Source organism: Lytechinus pictus, unplaced genomic scaffold (assembly GCF_037042905.1).
Source record: "Lytechinus pictus isolate F3 Inbred unplaced genomic scaffold, Lp3.0 scaffold_19, whole genome shotgun sequence".
NCBI lineage: Eukaryota > Metazoa > Echinodermata > Echinoidea > Temnopleuroida > Toxopneustidae > Lytechinus > Lytechinus pictus.
Window position 1 is genome coordinate 943,080 of NW_026974140.1, and position 10,871 is coordinate 953,950.

Sequence of the window (10,871 nt, forward strand, 5' to 3'; positions counted from 1 at the left end):
ATTGTAAGGCCCGGTTACACTATAAGTTGTTTCAATTTTAAGCCAAGTTATTATTTAATGCTAGCTCACATTACAAGGCCAGGCTACATTATTAGGCCATGTTACACCTTAATTCCAGAAGCTACTGCTATATCAGACTTTGTTCTTGTATTAAAAGTCTTCAGATTACTAAAATAAAGTGGTCATAAAACTGTCTGGGAGTTATGCTTAATGTTATACCTAAAAAGCCATTTGTGACTTTGAGGATTTTTTTCACTTTTATTTTTGGGGGGATTTTTTAAACAAAAACATCGCGCTGATCATTTCATGACTTTTTTCGCAAAAGAATGCAGGCAAGAATAAAACCTGCAAAATAAACATTTCTAATTATATGCATTCTAATTTTATATGAATTAAACAAGGATCAATAGACCGGTTTACTAACATATTCAGATTTTATGCATACCAGTTTAACAAAGGTTGCTTCTAACAACCGGAAAGCTTGCCTGATATTTGCCGAAAATAGCAACAACTAATATATGCAAAGTGGATTCCAAGTATTGAAATACCATTAATAGGTACAGGTTAATAGAATAACTCGTTACTAGGCCCCGATGGAAGAAACATCCATAAATTTGACTATATTAGTAAACCGGTCTATTCCAGGGCGTCACTGGTACCTATCTCCTGTTGGTGGCGAGCTGCTCATTGTTGGAAAGTGAACATTGCGCGTTGGATCTCAAATCAAAAGTTTTTTATTAGAATATCTCTTTTACAGTTTTATTGATCAAATTTGTATATATCCAACATATAGTATTCCTCTGGTAATTATGGAGTCAGAAGACATGGAACTGTTATTATTTTGGCTATATAGATCCATAGGGCGATTCCACACTAGAACTTCAAAAATATCATAAATTTCAACATGCTTTCAATAAGTCATAAGTAGTGTAATATTTTACTATGATACCTAAATTTTATGAAAATTACGAGTTTTAACCAAAAGTGAAATCAGATATATTTTTTGGGGGAGGAACAATGGAATTTTCAATTTTCAATAATTTTGCTAATTAAATAGTCAAGTACAAATACTGCCTGAAACAATTATTGGCAAAGCACGAGAAGATTGAAAATATTGCAGGTCAATGGAATAATGTATCATTGATGGTTCCAAATAATATCTACAACATTTTCATGATCCATAATAGGGGCAGCCCTGATTTTTCCGAACCTATTTTTGGCAATGTCCCGTACGACACATAAAAGTGCAAAATTTTATCCTACAATTTTATTTTTGATGATGCAATTTCACAATATCAGTTTCTCTTTCTTTGACCCATGGGTGATCGATTTATCCCATAAGGATCTAATCACTGTCCTTTATTTTTCAATAATTGTCCTATTAAAAGTTGTCCCTTACGACACATAATATATAATGCATTTAATTGCAGGATTTGGATTCAGAAACTATAAATAGTAGGTCTATTTTAATTCAAGAAATTGATTTGACATAAAGTGAACTGAAAAATACTTTTTTTATCTCCATAGAACATGAATTGAGTAGCAACTTCATTGTCCGGTTGTGAATAGTAGATCACTGCCACAAAGAGAGACGAAATACATCGAGGTAAACGTGTATGCTGGATGACGCCATACATCAAAACACTAATAAATGCTAGACAAAAAGCGTTTAAGAAGGGGGACATGCATCCCAATATGATCTGTTTCTTCCTTAGTTTTTCATTTGTTGCATTATGATTACTATTTCCGATAATTTTTTTTCCATCTTTGTTAAATACCAAATCTCTTTAACTCTGTTCCTGTCTCTCCCCCTCTCTTCCTCTTATTTCATTTTGTCTTTCTTTCTAACAATGTTCTCACTGCATGTACTTCATTCTACCTCTGAGTCTTCCAACTCATATGCTGGGTATGTCAATTACTTTCATATTTATGTATAATTATTTTGTAATATAATTTCATTTTGATATTTGCGTATTTTATTCTAAGTTGTATATTTTTGTATATGTCTGTATATGCCATCTGTAAACTGAATGTAATTCAGCCTTTGGCTGCTATTTTCAGTGAATATTTGAAATAAATAAACCATTCAATCAATCAATCATGAAAGAGGTGATTCTAACCATTTTAATTGATTTCATGTAGGTGTATTCTTTTGTGAATCCCTTCAGCTAAACTGGTGATTTTCACTGGTCAGAGCAGGTTAATTTCTCTGTCACTGAGCATGAAAAGAAAACCTTTATAATTGATTCACCCTAGCCTGGAAGATGACTTCCTCTTGCATGCTAATGTGGAATTATTATAAGATGTAAAAAAAAAATACATATCAATCAACTATTTGGACTTCCCTTGATGATCACCAATTTGTTTATATACAGTACTGAAACTCCGTACTTTTTTCAAGTTGTAAAAAAAATCTGGAAAATAAGACAAACCATGTTGTTCAAAAAAAATCTGGAAAATAAGACAAACCATATGTTTTCATGAAATGCAGAAAGGTTTGAAAAAGTAGAACCGTATTTCTTTAGAAAAAAATATTTTGTGGAATTACAAGTGACAGTTGTGACATAGATCGTGTATATATACATTTTATATGAAAAATTATAACATTTTAGCCCCATAATTTACACAAACAGTTTCATTCATTGGGTTTAAATTGTTTAAATAGTGTATTGGAAATCATCAATTAATTCACTGAAATATAACTTCACACAAAACCTCAAGTTTTACAGCTCGTAAAAATGCTGCGAAACCTTGTGCATTTCCCATCGTGAAAAAAATGATAACATATTGCTCCCGATTGTATATATTGAGGTAACTTACTAGTAATTATATTGTCTTGAATGACTACTTATTAAACGACTTTTCATTAAAAAGGAAGAATTTAGGGGCAATGCTCCCCTTCTGATTGATTAAAGTTCATTATTTTATTCAGACTGTCCAGTACAACACGCAAGTGCCTGTACGACACACAAGTGTCCCGTACGACACAGAAGTGCCCTGTACGACACACAAGTGTCCCGTACGACACATTATTTTGTTTATGATATATTGACAGAAATATTCAGCCAATTGCGGTTTCTAACATAATGAATGTCTTTATTTTGATAGGACTATCATTATCATCAGCCAAATAAAATGATTGAAAAAGTCAAAGAGACATAAAGTAAGAAAGTTTGGCTTCAATTTAGAGATGTCCCGTACGACACATTTTGAGTGTCCCGTACGCCACAATGTTCTCGAAAATGTTAATTTGCTTTATTTATTCATGAATGTTTTATTTTGCTTTCTTTCATAGATGTGTTTGTTTTTGGGTAATTGAATATCAATTTGAGTTCAGTTTCTTTGAAAATTATCTGACCAACTCACAGACTTTAGAGTACAAACTTGAGGTTTCGAAAAAAGCCACCTTTTCTGCGTCCGTACGACACATTACTATTTTAAATCTCTATTATACAGGATGTGAATTCAAGTCATGTTAAGTCTTGGTTTTTCTAACACTCTGGTAGTACTTGATGATCACCTTTAGTTACTGGAATATTTTTTGTTTTTCTTGTAAAAAAACTGTCAAATGTTCTCTAAATGTCCCGTACGACACGTATGGAATCACCCCAGAAATGTTTTGGATATTCATGTTTGTGCAATCATCAATTTCAGGTTTCTGAATGTATCAGGATTGGGTTTTGGCTTAGTGGTCGAGGATTTTGCTTTGCGTCCCACCCCCACCCACAAACAACAATATATAGTTGACTTGCCATATTATTGTATTTTAATACATGTAAGTCAGGTATATGAATTTTTTTTTGTATTCTAAGAATTTTATGTCGTATATGATAATGCTTTTGTCTAGTTTTGTTTTTAGGAGTTTCACAGAGTATTCATTTGCTTTATTTTGCTGATTTGTTCTCCTTAACAAAATATATATAGCACCATTTTGCTAGTACGTTTGTTTCTTTTGATTGCTCTTTCGTTTATGTACATATATTTTATAGAAACAGGCCCACTCCACCTCAAGTAAAAGGTTGTCTTGTACACATCGGGGTATGGCCTTCTAATCTAAATTGTTTGGTCTTCCTTATGGTATGAGATATATGGAGTTTAATTTAAACTATTATTTGAATAGTTTTGTGGAGTAGAGTATTTGTTACCCATACAGATAACATGACTTTTGTCTTTCTTAATCTAAGAGTTTTATGAAGGATATTGACGACTAGATTTGCTTCACATCTCAGTGTATTTGGTTGATTTTTTCTTCAATACAGTTACAACAGCACTTTATATGCACATGTATTTCTTGAGTGCTTTATGTACTGTATCTTAAGCTTATTATAATGACTTACATTCATTCATTTTATAATTTTAAGCCTGGTGATGCTTCTGTTACTTGATGTATGTCAAATTCATAGATGCCTTGATATTAATGTTGGGGTGTTGCAAGAAAATATTTGCGATCAATTGCAAATTTATGATGCAAATTTACAAGTAATAGATCAATTTAAACTAAAGCAAATCAATTTATACTTGTTGATGCAAGAAGCAGGCCATCAGTCAGTTGCAAATTTGCAATGAAATGCATGAATTTTAATTGATTTTGGGACCTGAAATTGACTTGCGATCAATTGCAAGTTTCTTGCAACACCCCATAAGAGTACAGAATATATGAATAATGCGTGTGAGCACCAGCGCTGGTATGAGGCAAGTAAAAGTATTGTGGAAATATGAAAAGATGTGACGAATATGAGAATAGATGAGCATGAGAAGACTGAGAAACATCTAAAATTGTCTTTTAACCAGGACTTCGATTTAGCTAATTTATAGAGAAATGATATGCACTGAGGCCAAAAATCAAAAGATATTAAGAAAACGATATCTTTGCAGATCTTGCTTTTCTTTTACAAATAAATAATTTTTACCAAAGAGTTTACCTTATGAAGGGATGGTCCAGGCTGGAGATATTTACATATCAATACATAGAGTAAAATTCACAAAGCAAAATGCTGAAAGTTTGATAAAAATCGGATAACAAATAACGAAGTTATTGAATATTAACTCATTGAGTGCTTCGTGCACGCTACGTATCCTACTATAACATGCCACACTCGTGCTCGCACGCCTACTATTGATTGCTTTGTGCTTGCATTGTTTCCTACCCTCGCCTGCTTCGTGCATGACTGCGCACATTCGGAATTACAATCATTGTTACACCGTTTTGCGTTGTATTGCGCATCGCATGCACGCCGTAATTAGCACTATTGTGTGCAGTGCGAACTCTGCTTTCTGACAGATCAACTTACGCGGTTTACATTCGACTTTTTCGAGTATTTCTACATTTTTCACAAGATATGGCTCCGCCTCCGAGAGGGAAGAGACCAAGGTTTTTTTATCCATACAAAACACTCCACAAAATGGAACTACTTGATACAACCCAGGTCAAAAAACCAGTTAAGGACCAGTTCATCCAACTGGTACTGGTACCAGTTGATTCCAGTTAGCGAACTGGATTCAATATGGAAATTGGAATACTGGAATCAACTGGAATCCAGTTGACAAATTGTAACTGGTACCAGTTGGAAATACCAGTTGGCAACTGGTCCTAACTGGTACCAGTTAGGACCAGTTGGAAACATGAGTTGTCAACTGGTGCCAGTTAAAACCAGTTGGAAACACCAATTGTCAACTGGTGCCAGTTAGGACCAGTTGGAAACACAAGTTGTCAACTGGTGCCAGTTCAAACCAGTTGGAAACAGCAATTGTCAACTTGTGCCAGTTAGGACCAGTTGGAAGCATGAGTTGTCAACTGGTGCCAGTTAAAACCAGTTGGAAACACCAATTGTCAACTGGTGCCAGTTAGGACCAGTTGGAAACATGAGTTGTCAACTGGTGCCAGTTAAAACCATTTGGAAACACCAGTTGTCAACTGGTGCCAGTTAGAACAAGTTGGAAGCACCAGTTAGGACCAGTTGGAAACACAAATTGTCAAGTGGTACCAGTTAGAAACACCCTGCAATGTATAGCATAAACAAAAATGAATCATGTGGATATGTACATTACTGATCTTTCACTCTTCTCGTATAATCACTCCTTCGTTTTCTTTGCGCACACACACATTATAATATTGGTACCAACACCCCCCCCCCTCAGGCGGTTATTTCAATTAATTATCTTCAATTATCTTTACATTGAATGTCCACTCCTGTTATAACAATGTGCATGGACAAGTGAAATGATTATCCTTGCACATAGGACTGATGAAATGAATCAAGGAAAAATTTTCGCATGGAATTGAAACCTGTTACTTTCCACATGCACAATATAACAGGATTGGACTGTAAACTTGCTCTAGTAAATCAATCCCTCAGTCTCTTTAAATCTGTACAAAAATAACATCAGAGAATGACAAAAGTCACAAAAAACATATCTGTATGGTATCAAAACTAGGAATTTAATGAAAGAAAATTGTTACAAACTGTAACATGCTGTGTATAATTCTTGTATTATGTGTCAACAAAGATCATTAACTTACACAGTAAATATGTAGTCAATCCAATTTTTACAAGCTAGCTTGGGGACAAAATTTGAATATAATGCATCTAAGCATTTACCTTCAATAAATAATATGTACTATTTTTAAAGGAATGATAAAGGAGTCTTTTTAATTATTATTTATTGAGATCTTGGGGCCCTCACTGGCTGAAGAATAAACGCGAGACGGGTACCTTCCTTTCCTGTAGTGGCACTTGATCTTTGCTGGTAGGTGCGATGTATCTGAAGATTAGAAAAAAAACAATGGAATGAAAAATAATAAGTAGAGTGAATACCGTAATACAAAATTTCAGTGGTGTAAAATTATATCTGCACATAAAGAAAATACCTGGGATAGTGAAACTTCTTCCAAGTTCCATATTTTAATGATTCAATTATAAATGATAGACAGCACATCATCATTTTTATTACAACATGTAAATTAAGTTCACATGGTCTTGGGAATACTTCTGAAATTGACATCACAGAGATGAAATTGCCTCGACCTTATACCTATACATTTATTTTAATAATAAAGACTTAGACTATGTACGTTTGCATATATGTATCTTGGAGTCTATGTTGCACATTATCTGCTAACATCTGATGGGTATTTCAGTGCCGACTATTTCAGTGAAATCATTGCTTTTGATAACTGTCGGAAAAAGACAACTTGTTAATGCTGACAACTTTCAAAAAACAGTTCCCAGAACATGTTTAAAAACGCAAGACTAAGCACAAAAAAAAATTGAAATACAAAATTTTATCCGAGGATTAAAGGGATGGTCCGGGCCGAAAATATTTACGTCTAAATAATAAGAGTAAAATTCACAGAGCAAAATGATGAAAATTTCATCAAAATAGGATAACAAGTTATTGAATTTTAAAGTTTATCAATATTTTGTGAAAACAGTTGTATGCACTTCGTCATGAATATTCATTAGGTGGGCTGATGTCACATCTCCACTTTCCTTTTTTTATGTTACTAGATGAAATCATAAATGTTTAATTTTTTCATACATGTGTAAATGATGCGTCTCCATTGTAATGAAATAAGTTGCGTCAATAACTAATGCACCTAATCAGTTGTCAATCCAATTGCCAATAGTTCTTGGTTGAAAATATTTTAATAAACCTTACCTCATATAATAAAATACAAAAGGGCAATTGGGGATATGACATCATCAGCCAACCTAATGAATATTCATAAAGACATGCCTAGAACTATTTCACCGGAATAATGCAAATCTTTAAAATTCAAAACCTTAACTAGTTATCCGATTTTGATCAAGTTTTCAGCATTTTGCTCTGTGAATTTTACTCCATTTATTGAGACATGTTTCCAGCCTGGACCATCCCTTTAATTCTACTTCTACGGTACCCCCACACATACTGGTAAGTCGGAGGTAAAAAAACAATGAGAACCAATTTAATTTCAAAGATAAAAAATTACCCCAGCCTCCAGATTTAATCTGAAATTATACTTCCAGTTCCAAATTCATGCCAGTTGGTTATGCAAAAGCATGAATTAAAATTGATGGGCATGGGCCCATGTCACTGGCTAGCCTAGAGGACTCCATGAAGATAATTTTATCATTTTTACATTGTATTTTCATCACGGAGCCAAGACAAGCCTCCTATAAGTTTGGTCGTACAACTGTGTAAACAAAGATGGATTTCCCTCAGAAATCCACCTTTCCCATAATGATTTTGGGCAAACATTTAATTTTTACATTTTGTAAGCCTTGATACTCTAAATGTGTACAAAGGCTTAAAAAAAATTAATTGTAAAATGTACAAATTGGAAATTTTCTTACAAAAAGGATCACTTGCTTGCAGATCTTGTTGTCCTCACTGCCTCTGAAGAGTTCACGTGCGACAGGTACATTCCTTTCCTGTACTGGCACACGTTCTTTGCTGGTAGATGCGATGTACCTGAAGAATTTTTTTTTAAACAATGGAGAGAAGAATAATCAGTACAGTGAACAACAGTGAATAACAAATACGTATATACAGTGAATAGCAATACATGTCTACACCTAAGGCGGGCAAGGGTTACTACAGAGTGTTGTAAAATTCCATTGCACATTAAGAAAAATACATGGGATTGTGAATCAATGATTCAACTATGATGATAAACAGCACATCATCATATTTATTTAAAAAATGAGTAAGTTCACTTGGTCTTGGGAATACTTCTGAAATCGATGTCGCAGAGATCAGTCCTTCATGTCAATTCCATGGAGCTCAATAAATGGCTCTCCTTATGTTTTTGAGGAGCTCAATCGAGCTCCTCAGAATTTGCTTTCCTAGACACACTCAATTTTATATTTATAAAATGTTAAATTGTAGATTTTTATTAAAATTGTAAATACAACAGCTGTGTAGCTATTAATTAATCTGTGGTGAAACTAGGCTTGGGTCATTATGTACAAAAATATCACGCTCCTCAAAAAAAAATTATTAGGCCTAAAAAAGTGCTAGAATTTCATATTTTACATCTTTAAAACCATGAAATCGCCATCTCTTTTCCAACAAAGACCCCAAAAGAAAACTTGACATCTGAATTACCTAACTTACAGCCTCCTCGCATGGAGGGCAGCAACGAAATATTCGGATCTCCACTCCTGGCGTTTCTGAGCTGGGCTTCTTCTGGAAACTACCGGTACCCCAGCGGCCCCCCCCCCCCCAGGTCATGTTCACTGACTTCATCTCCTCAGTATGACTCCAGGTGGTTTTGGGTCTCCCTCTCTCCTGAAATACACACAGTCAAAAAGTGATAAACAGCTATTCATGAAAAAATCTGACTCTTAAAATGGTGGAAAAAATAATGAATTTCGATTTTCGGCATTTCATGCGATTCTCATCAAAATCCTCAAATCGGCATTTCATGTGATTCTCATCAAAATCCTCAAATCGTGTGTAAAGTGATTGGTGCGCAGACACAAGGCACTGGCCACTGCCACTATCAGTATCATAATGTTAAATCTGAAATTGAAAATCATAACTGCATGGCTGAGTCTCAGATTTTTTCCAAGAAAATCAGTTTCACATTCGATCACATAATAAGACATATCTCTCTCATTTTCTAAATAGATTTATTTTGCATACGGTACTTACTTATAACAATATATGGAACATTATCAACTGAAAGATTTTGTGAAATAAAAAATTCATGTGAAATCTCAACACAAATCGTAAGGTCAATATGATGTTTGTGCGCAGACTTGGAGCGGCATGCAGCCACACATCCACGCCCGTCGTCGCGGTCAGGATGTCCTGACGATCCGACTCTACAGCTAGCTGCGAGCCGCGCCATTTAACAAACTACGAAAAGAAAATCATATAAAATTGTTAACTTACTTGTAGAGCCTACTGCGAATGTCTTAGCTTTCAAGTCATTGTCCAAATCTGGTCCGTGTGATTTCAGTGGTTGAATTAAAATTGTTGAATTGATATTATTAAAACGGCCTTCTTTAGTTTACCCTTCTTTATCGCACTCGATAAAACTGTGCTGTGTAAATGTTAACGGCACGGCGAAGATGGCTTTTTCAAATTGCAATTGGCGGGCATAAATTGGCGGTTTGCGTTTGGCGGCTGGTTAATTTGCATAATTATACGGACGATAGCGATCAGTGGCACTCAGTGTGCATGCGCAGGCCCGCCCGCGCCCGGTGATTGAAGGAAGATCTGCTGAGTCAGGAATAGGAATAATGAAAGGGGGGGGGGGTCTAAAGCAAGAAAGAAGTTTTTAAATAGATATACGAACTTCTTGACATAAAAATTTCTTCTTGTTCGGTTTTGGTTGGCAACCAGTCAAGAAATGACGATTTTTGCCACTGCTTTTGGAGCTTTTTTTTTCTTTGAAAGATTAAGAATAAATTAGCTTAATATTTGTTCTTTACTTCTATTTTATTTATTTCTTTTTCTTTGAAATATAAAGATAGCCTTGCTAACATGGCAAGGTTGTAAACTAGCAATAAATATGCGCATTATAAATAGAAAAAATAGCTATTCTATTCACCTGCAAAAATATTTTTTTAATATCAGTGAGTTAAAAAAAAAAATACACTAATTTTTATATGATTTGTAAAAATAGTGTAAAATAGTCCCCTTTAACTTATATTAGAAAAAAAGGGATTAAACAGGAAGAAATATTTTTTCTCGCAACAAATATCTAGGGTAACAATTTTTTTAATGTAAACTAGAAAATTTCACTGAGAATAACATGTTTCGATTTAAGTTATATGGTAATATCGAACCACATACTTTAATGAAACTTTTCAAGGTAGAAATATTAAAATTAACATAAAGAATAATTAAGTTAGTTATTATGTAGATATTTTTTCCTC

General features: G+C 34.2%; 1 long non-coding RNA gene across 1 annotated transcript; it reads right to left on the bottom strand.

The window, feature by feature from the left end:
- Window positions 1-272: 272 nt before the first annotated feature.
- Window positions 273-10,349, bottom strand: LOC135157703 (uncharacterized). The gene is made up of 4 exons (XR_010296676.1): window positions 9,883-10,349; window positions 9,091-9,273; window positions 8,337-8,454; window positions 273-6,762 (listed from the first exon to the last, which is right to left on the bottom strand). It is a non-coding gene; the product is annotated as an uncharacterized LOC135157703 (long non-coding RNA).
- Between the last annotated feature and the right edge of the window lie 522 nt (window positions 10,350-10,871).